Consider the following 10,428-nt stretch of genomic DNA (forward strand, 5'->3'; position numbering starts at 1 on the left):
GAGAGTGCAGTCGTTGCTGATTCCCTCGCATCAGTTTCTGTACATGCACACATTTATAGAAATGCTGTAGAAAGATAGCAAACTTACCGTGCTTTATAACAGGTGTTGGAAGTGACACCCTTCTGCTTGCAAACATGCCTCGCGTCGCATAAATAAATTATGCGACTCTTTCTGAAGTTGGTCCACGGCAATTGAACTAATCACGCGTGTAAAATCCTCACGCTATACAGCAAGTGCCATTCATAGTGAAAAGGTGGGGTTGCGGTGTGCTGTAAGTCCGCGCCGAATCATTGACCCCTTATTTTTCCACGAAACCGTGAACTCTGACCGCTATGTTAATGATATACTGAATGCGTTCTTCAATCAGCTGACTGCTGAAGAAAGACAATATGGGTATTTTGAGCAAGACAACGCTACAACACATACGGCTAATGCATCCATGGCCACAATATGGGAAGTGTCTGAAACCAGAGTAATCAGCAGGAGATTGTGGCCCCCCAGATCCAGAGATCTCAGTTTTTGCGATTTTTATTTTGGGGGAAACCTAAAGGGAAAAGTCTACAAGAGTAATCCTCGCACCGCTGAAGCTCTGCAGAATGAAATAACACGCGCAGTCGGCAGTTACAGCAGCAATCTGTGAGAAAGGTTGTAGCCGACCCACGCTGCTCCCCCGGTTTCCTCGATGGTTGAACGCACTGTATTTTCCAATGAAAACAGTCCTCATCCATGAAGGCAAGAGAAAAATAGTGCGAGGTTGACAAGGAACTAAACCTCTGTACGTGATTATCTGGGGTTCATGTAGACCTAATCGTCAAATGATTTTTTCCATGATACATATGTGTAAAATACCACATCATATTATAAACAGAAATATTTGTACGTTTATGCCAATGGGAAGTTATTGTTATCATATATATTTCGTTTACATAAAGTTTAAAGTGTCAGTGGTTGTTTAAAAAATTATACTGTTTTTTAATTTCTTACAAAAATAAATTTTTGTACTTCTTTTGGCTTATTTTGGACTTCATCCATCGTCTAGTATGTAAAAGACAAAAGACCACGACGTTTCGGAGACTGGATCTGTCTCCGTCTTCAGGTGGGTAGGGGAAGGATAAACGTACTCAGTTGGGCCCGTTAGAGAGAGCTAGTCTCAATTTGAGTTCAATTTTCGGCACGACTAATTCGTTCACCACTCACCTCCCAGTTCTGAAATTAAAAACACGTGGAGCTCTACCTCCGTTGTCGGGAACGTATTTAGTACGTGACAACTTTTATGTTCAGCTTACATTAAATTGACCACCTCTGTGGTCTAGTGGTCAGAATTCCTGGCTACAGATCTAGAGATCCGAGTTCGATTCCCGGCGCTACCAGATTTTCTGAGAAGTAATGCGTCTGGAACGGGCTCCACTTAGCTTCATGAGGATAATTGAGGAACAGTTTCAAATAAATAGCTGCTCCGGTCTTGAAAACCGAAATTAACGGCCGTGGGGATTCGTTGCGCTGACCACTTCAAAGTAAAATGAAATGGACACGAATCACTAATTTCCACAAACAAACCCGCCCACAAGGTACTTTACTGGTTTACTTAATGTCCGCTGGCCGCCGATTCACCCAACAAATGAAACACATTATGGCTCAGGCAGTAGTTCAAAAACTTCCTTTCCGAAGTCTAAGTTCTGTATGAGTGTGCAACTTGGTCTGTGACATTAAGGGAGGACCGTAGACTGAGGGCGAGACCGAAGAGAGATGAAGTAACAGAAGGTTGGAGGAAACTGCATAATGAGGAGCTTCATAACATGTGCACTTCGCCAGATATAGTTAGAATGACAGAGTTAAGGAGGGCGAAATTGGCAGGACATGTAACACGCATTGGAAAGAAGAAGAATGCATGTAGGATATTGGTGGGAAAGCCAGAAGGAAAGATACAAATAGAAATACCAAGATGGATAATATTAAAATGGTCTTAGAGAGATACGATGGGGTGGTGTGGACTGAATTAATCTGGTTTGCAATAGGGACCATTTAATGGCTCTTGTGAACACGCTAATGAACCTTCGGGTTCTATAAAATGTTGGGAAATTCTTGAGTGACTGAGCGACTGGCGGCTTCTCAAGAAGGGTTCTGCTCCATAGAGTTAGTTCGTTAGGTCTTATAAATCTCAGATAAGCTAAGCACTATACAGAGTGTATCACAACTCAACGGCAAACTTCAGGAACGGACTCCTCATATAGAAAGAAGAAAAAGGTTTAAGAAAACGTGGGTCCGGAAATGCATATAATTACAGAGTTGTAATTGTGTTTACACGCCACTGAAAATAATTGGCAGAGGAAAATTTATCACGAAGTAATCACAGGTGACGTCATGATAATCATAGAGTTGTTCTCCCAGTGAATGGCCCGCCCACCGATAGAAAGGCTGTAATCCCAGTGAAAGGCCAGCCCACCGATGGAAAGCACTCATGTCGCCAATTCTTTTCAGTGGCGTGCAGACACAATTACTACGTTTTAATTATATGCATTTCCGGACCCATGTTGTCATATACTTTTTTCTTCTCTCTACATGAGGAGTCCGATCCTGAAGTTTTGCCGTTGAGTTGTGATACACTGTATATTTCGCTGTAATAAATATTCAGTGAACCACTGGCGAGGTTCTCGCTTTGACGCGATTGTGTCCTGAGGAAAGTGAAGTGAAAGTACATTTCGTGCCAGTACATTAATATGTATCCATATAACACTGAGCTCTTGTGGTGCACGGATTCATAATCTATTTGATTACTATTGCCATTGCTACTGACACGAGCACTACTATAACAGCTCTTTCTCTGCTATATTTCCTCTCCTCTAAATACATTTTTAACTTCTTTCCTTATTTTTGAAAAATGAAAAAGAGTCCCCCTTATTTTTTAGACTCACGAAGGTTATAGATCGCCTTGCTGTCTGTGTGCCTCTTTAATATTTTTAGGTTTATGAGATCGCCTTGCTATCTGTGTCTCTCTCTCCCCCCAATCGTTGCTAGGCAACGGACCGTCTGTTTGTACCCCCACTAACTTTTTGTTTCATATGCGGTCCGTGTCGTATCAAAGGGAAGTACGCAATTAGTTCTTCCCAGAATTGTTTGTATAATTTTATATTTCTTTTCCCTTATAATCTCAAGAGGGGTTTGTGCCCCTCTAACTCCGTTCTCCCGTTTGAACCCAGTTTCGAGTTCATAATATGGCGTCTTTTCTCTATGCAAGAACGGTTGATCCACAGAAACAGCCGTTTCTAATACACGCTCGCAACAATAGAACAGCAGGGTTATACAACCCGTTTCTAGGCAGCGGTTCGGTAAACACACTTCCGCGTAGGCAGTGACGTCACACAACAGTGGGTAGAGGACCACGTGACGTGTTTTCGGTAGGTCCGCACCGAAGGTTTATAGGGGCCAAAAGCTGTCGTTTGCGGGCAGTCGTAATCTGGAGTAGTAAGTAATAGATGGACTTCACTTGACTTCCGAAGTTCCAAGGGAACAGCTGTGTGCCCAGAAGAAGAATTAGAAGACTTAGTGTGTGACGTTACATGTGGTGTAGTTCATCGCTATTGGGAGTGTGTAGTTTGGTGAGACTTTTATAGTTCCTGTGTTATAAATCCGTTGCTAGGAAACGGATAGTGAAGACTAGTGGAAATAGACTGAGAAGATTAGTGTTGAGTTATTGTAAATTGTGTAAATCAGCACTAGCTTAGGAACTAATTGTAGTTATAACTTGTAAGTGGTCAGTAAATTCAATCACCAGTCCGAACCCCGTCTTTAGTCACTGATACACGTGACACTATCTTGTGTATAGTGTCCGTTATTGTTCGATTTCAACCGACATTCAAGGACACAGGTGCAGGGTGATGCAACACTGTTTGTTCTCTTTACTTCTTGAAATAATGGCCCTTAACGAGGATAAGGTTTCGTCCTTTGGACTTTTACGGACAATATAAACTGGTCAGATTATTTTTTTATGACCTTAATGGAGGTTTAGTACCAATCGGCGAGGTCCAGCTGCGAACTGAACAGTTGGTGTCTCTCAGGTAGTACCGGTCAGCATAGTCTTATGCTTTCTTAATGCTTAGCAAACAACACGAAAATACAGAGTGGCCCGAAAGTCTGTTAACCTAAAATATTCTCTTGCAGATGTAAATCTGACAGTCAATTTGTAGAACGGTATCAGAGTGCTGTGAGTTGTGAATTAGATGTGGAAAATCTCCTTTCGAACATATTTTTGTAACAGTTTCCTTTCTCACCTGAAGACGTAAACAGATCCAATTTCCGAAACGTCGTGTCCTCTGTTACCTAGAATTCCGGACGATGGAAAAAGTCCAAAAACTCAGTAATTCTGTGTGTCAGCCACCATCGTCAAAACCGTTTAGAATCTTTTTCTAAGTTCAGTAAGTAAAGGTATCCCTGTAACAGGCCGTGGAGGCCCATAGGTTTGTGAGATGTTGAGGCTCCCACATTTTCTAGACAATCGGGTCATAGATGGCGGTAAGGTTGTCAGCCTTACGCGCCGGCCGCCCTTTACTCCCAAGAATATTCCTGGTACTCATTTCTGTTAGAGGCTGAGTCGACCCCAGGGTCATAGTACGGCTGGAAGAATTAGGTAAACTGAAAAAATACAATGACCTCATCGGGATTCGATCCCGCGACCTTCCAGCTTGTAGCATAGTGCCTCAACCAACTACACTACCGCGTGCCCCAAGTTCAATAAATCCAATCATCCAATACAGAACCCGTCTTATAAGTCATGCAACCCCCCCCCCAATAACAGGGTAGAAATCTCTTTGCTATATTTACTGAAGTTCACTAAGTATAGTAAAGAAGTTTCTAACCTGTTATCACGAATTAGGGGGTTGTTGCATGACTTACAAGACCGGTTCTGTATTGGATGATTGGATTTATTGACACCTAACACACACAACTCGGAAATACAGGCAATACAGAGCTATCGCTGATCTACACACTTTACAATTCGTCGTTGCACACGTATTAGGGTTCTCAGTCTTCACTAGTCGTATCCTGGCAACGGCTTTTACGAGTCTCAGTAACAGTCTCACTGTTACTTCACACATGAAGTCTTCTTTGCACAGCCAAATTCCCTTCTTGACATCATTCTGCAACTGCTAACTCAATTCAGCTCCTATGCTCCCAAGCTCTTATCCGGGCAGGCTGGCGTCTCGAACCTCGACTCATCCCTATGCTGCTACTGCCAGCTTCGGAACTCTTCTTTATAACAACTTTGCACAGCCTCTCTATTGTTGGTAAGACGTGTTTACAGCACAGTTGTATTGCAACGGAAGTCACTCGATTGTTGCTTGCGTATCCGTTGCGGCGGAAATGTGTTTACCGAGTCGTTGCCTAGCAATGGACGTCTCCTCTGGTTTCAGTATTCCGGATTTCAGGCCTCATGTCACACTATTTTATGTACATTTTACTACTTAGTTCACTGACTTTTGGGCAATCTTGTTGTAATAAGCTTTTCTGTCCATTCATGCACATGTTTTATCTTACTAAGAATGTAACAGACCCACGTCTTATTGACCTCGGCACTAGCTGGAGGTGAGAGGTTAGCTTCACGCTTCAGCCGCTTTCCTCAGGGGAAAGAGCTCCTAGTAGCCATTGGATAGACCCCAGAGCCGGTCTGGATGACGAGGAGAAGACCGTACATATATTCGAACCCAGACCCCTCCGTTGTCCAGCCAGTAGCCAATCATTATACCGACTGCGCTATCCAGGCTTGTCCCTGCTACAGATACAGTAACTGGTACTCGAACTGTCATGAAAACACATTTTTAGAAACTTCTCAGGAATGTGAAATGTTTTATTCATCATTTTCCAAGTTGTTAAACAATCTGATTAATATTGCTGTCAGTATAAGTTTGTGGATATTATCAATTGTCCTGTTTGTATACATCCACTCCCCCCATGCGCCTTCATGGCGTAGCGCTTAATTAAGTACAGGGACACCTTTACCTTTGCCTAACATTGTAACAGATTTCTATTAAATTTGATACATGAATTCTGTGGAGTTCACATAATTTTGTTTTGGACGATGCTGTTTTTGTTGCTTGGCATATTTTTTAACTCTGAAAATGAAGGCGATATATTCCTTCGAAACGTCGTGTGACTTTCATCAGACTACTTGGCATTATACGCCTTATAAAATATATAACTTTCTTTTTTATTTTTAGTGGGGTGGGACTAAGTCCCTTGTACTGCGGCCATTTCTGGCCTATTGTACCAGCCCCAGATGATAGGTGAGGGTGATTGTGGAGCAATTGGTGGAATGAAGATTGGCAGGGGAAACCGAAGTACTCGGATAAAACCTGCCCCACCGCCACTTTGTCCACGACAAATCCAACTTGACCAGACCCGGGATCGAACTCGGGCCGCCGCGATGGGAAGCCAGCGACTAACCGCTTGAGCTATGGCGCGGCCCAAGTATATAACCTTAGTAATCAGTGTTGTGAGAATCTCAAATCTAACATGAACTTTAGCTTTCGATAAAAGCGCAGAATTTCTTACCCGGCTGAGTATCAAGGAATTGGTTACTTACTTACTTACTTACGTAAACTTTGTAGATTGCTTTGTGTTGTCGGAAGAATTTAATTTTCATTCGTACCTGACTCATGCACATATAACATCTGCTTTGCATAAAAGTGAAATCTAACTTTCTCGTATCTCTAGAAGAAAATTTGATTGCTATGAGAAGAACTGGTTCAAAAATGAGAATCTCTGTCTCACAAGCGCCTACTGCGTTTCCTCTGAAAAGCTCTTGAAATTTATATCTCTGCTGAGTGTGGTATCTGTAGTAAATTAGCTTTGTATCAACACATTTGGAAAGCTGACAGTTGTTCATCTATTCAAGATATCCCATCGTCTTATGACACAGTGTTCACAAGAACCCGCCACTTGCACTTATCCTAACCAGATGAATCCAATTCATACCCTCCCACACCTATTTCTTAAAGATTCGTTTTAATATTATGCTCTTTACCTACCTGTAAAAGGTACAGTTGTCCCTGTGCTTAACTGATTAAACAATACACCATGAAGGCGTATGGGGGAGATCCACATTTTTCTTGACCTCGGCACTAGTTGGAGGTAAGTGGTCATCTTCACGCCCCGGCCCGCTTACACCCTGGGAAAGAGCCCCCGGTAGCCATTGGATATAAGGTTGGGTGGACCCCAGAGGTGGTCTTTACGACTTGGGAAGTGAAAATTCTTGACCCTACCGGGAATCGAACTCAGACCCGTCGGTCGTCCAGCCCGTAGCCAGTCGCTATACCGAGTGCGCTATCCCTGCTCCTATTGGACCCCTAGACCCTCATAGTTGTGTCTTTGCTTCAGGTTTTCCTACAGAACTCTGCATGCATTTCTCTCCCATGCGTGCTACATTCTCTGTTCAGTATACGCTCCTTGTTTTCATACCATTATTATACGTTGCACTATGCACCAGACATTAAGGCGATAAAATCAAAGTGGATGAGGCGGTGTATGTAGCACGCATGGGATGACCCTATCTCCTGAACCGTGACAGTGATACTTTATTTTAGCGTCATATTGTGTTTAAAATGTTTTATTCAGTTTTATTCTCACATTATATATATAATTTTAGAATAACTATACAGATTCTACATTACGACATGTTTCGGCCACTATTTTTGGCCATCATCAGGTAGTCACTCTCAACTCTGTGTGCTGTTCCCCCTCCATTGGCCGATGTTTACAATTGGGGGAAGGTCATGCTGATGTTTACAATGTAGGTTTTCAGTTATGTGCTTAAAGAAATACTGTGGATTATATAAACCTTTGTCCTGGTGCTTCGAAGGGTATGAGTTATTCGCAATACAGGCGTGTCTTAATTTTATAACATGTCATAAGTCAGAAACTATCTACGTATTTATTTATATACCTACCTACCACCTCCGTCCATCCACCCATTCATCCTTCCGCCCATCCACCGATCCATCCACGCCTGTCTGTCCGATTCGAACCCAGGATCCCAGCGTTCGAGCGGGTGAAAACGGTTCAGGCCTTAGACTGCGCGGCCACTGCGATCGGCTAGAAACCGTGTAGTTATAGAACTGTGAGACTGAAACAGAATAATATACTTGAACCCTTGCATTTGAGAACCCCTCTCCCGGGGTTCAGTATGAGGAGCCCTGGGGAATTTTCCGCGGCAAGCTCGCTCTACTGCGCCCAGGCGTGACCGTGTTTCAGCTTAGGTTACCGTTAGGATATCGAAATACCAGAGATCGCAGATAGAGTGCATCACTACAAATGATGTCTCTCTGCAAGAGTGATATATGTCGGACCTCTTTTCTCTGGTATTAGTAAACAAGAGATTTAAACCTAAATGTTGGTTCACTTGTAAATAGGAAAAATAATTAATGCAGAACAGCATATCAGCGAGAAGCAAGCAGTAAATGGAGAGCTTGTAATTTACTGTTTGTTTACATGACTTTGTTTTCTAACCTTAAGATGGAGGTAGTATTTTACTCCGAAACATCGTTAAACTTCTAGCATATTAAATGGTTCGCACAGGGCTTATGTGAGATTTGAAGCATTCACGGTGGTGCAAAATTAGATTGATTTCTTCCGGGTTATGATACCATGTTTCGAAGGAACTTGTTGCCTCTATCTTCCGGGTGGATTGTATTTTTTTATTTCCGAGGTACCCGCTCGAAATCTCGGACCGTGTTATCAGATATCCTTGGTTCGATCTGATGCTGTTAAATAAGCGACGACCGCCTCTGTCCAAATCAAGGAGTATCTAAGCCTATTGGTCATTTTTCCATTTCGTAAGGCGTTATATCTATAGTCACCGCTGTTGAAACAGTGTCATTAAATTTGCCTGCTTTTTAGAACATATGCAGCTAGAAGTTGCAATAATTCTGCATTTAGTTTTGCCTGTCTGCCTCTGCGGTCTAGTGATCAGAGTTCTTGCCTACCAGATTTTCTGAGCAGTAGTGGGTCTGGAACGGTGTCCACTCAGCATTGTGAGGATAATTAAGGAGCTATTTCAAGGAAATAACGGCTCCGGTCTAGAAAACCAAGATTAACGATCGTGGGGATTCGTTGCTCTGACCACGCGATACCCTCTATCCGCTAAAGTTGGCACTAACTTCGCCGACAAGCGGCGGTCGCTCGGTCGGTATAGTTCGCTTGCAGACTAAAGCCACAAAGTTTGTTTCCTTGTTGATGTGTCTGCCTCTGTGTCCGCATGTAACAACTCGAGAACTGCAAAACGGATTCTCATTAAATTTAGTGTTCGATTCTTTTATTAATATTTATGGATAGTTTTTTTTTACTTTAAATTCTGCAGCAATAGTGGACACTTTACATCGAGACCTACATGAATATATTTCGGGGCGAAACAACACAAACTGTATATGAGTGCGAACCGCAGATTTTCCATTAAGTCTTAACAACTTTCTAGGCCACTCAACGAAGGGAAACGATCTCAAGGGCCTCTTACGCTATGCATGTATTTGCGAAATTAATGAGTATATTATTCTGGGATGACTGAGGCTATTTGAGAACAGAGTGTTGAGAATATTTATACCGAAGAGAGATGAAATGACTGGAGGTTGGAGAAAACTGCATAATGAGGAGCTTCGTAACTTGTACTCTTCTCCAAGTATAATTAGAATGATCAAGTCAAGGAGGATGAATTGGGCAGGGCATGTAGCACGAATGGGGGAGAAGACAAATGCATATAGGATATTGGTGGGAAAGCCAGAAGGAAATAGACCACTGGGAAAACCAAGGCGTAGGTGGGTGGTCAATATTAAAATGGATCTTAGAGAGACAGGATGGAATGGTGTTGGTTGAATTGATCTGGCTCAGGATAGGGACCAATGGAGGACTGTTGTGAACACGGTAATGAACCTTCGGGTTCCATAAAATGCTGGGAATTTCTTGAGTAGCTGCAGATTTGGCTTCTCCTCAAGAGGGCACAGCTCCATAAATAAGTAAGTAAGTAAGTAATTCTGGGATGTGACGCGGACATTCCGGTAAGATTTTATCGATATCTCGAAGGAAAATATTTCCTCCATTTTCAGGGGAGGAAGAGAAACCAAAGCAAGAAACCTCTCTGCTTGCTTCTTGTTGATCGTTTTCTTGTCTTAGCCTTCCCCCCTGAAGATGAAAACAATATATTCACAAGAAATGTCGGTGAACTTTTACCAGACTACACTGCATCACGTTTCAGAAGATAAACTGCATTATCACTGCTGTCAGAGGCTTAATCTCGGGTTTCCTAAGTTTGCATGCGAGAAGTGTAAAGTAAGTGAAGTAAAGGAATCCCTGTAACAGGCCGTGGAGGCCCATAGGGTTGTGAGATGTTGAGGTTCCCACATTTTCTAGACAATCGGCTCATAGATGGCAGTAAGGTTGTCATCC

This window comes from Cryptotermes secundus, unplaced genomic scaffold, assembly GCF_002891405.2.
Source record: "Cryptotermes secundus unplaced genomic scaffold, Csec_1.0 scaffold441, whole genome shotgun sequence".
In the NCBI taxonomy this organism is placed as follows: domain Eukaryota; kingdom Metazoa; phylum Arthropoda; class Insecta; order Blattodea; family Kalotermitidae; genus Cryptotermes; species Cryptotermes secundus.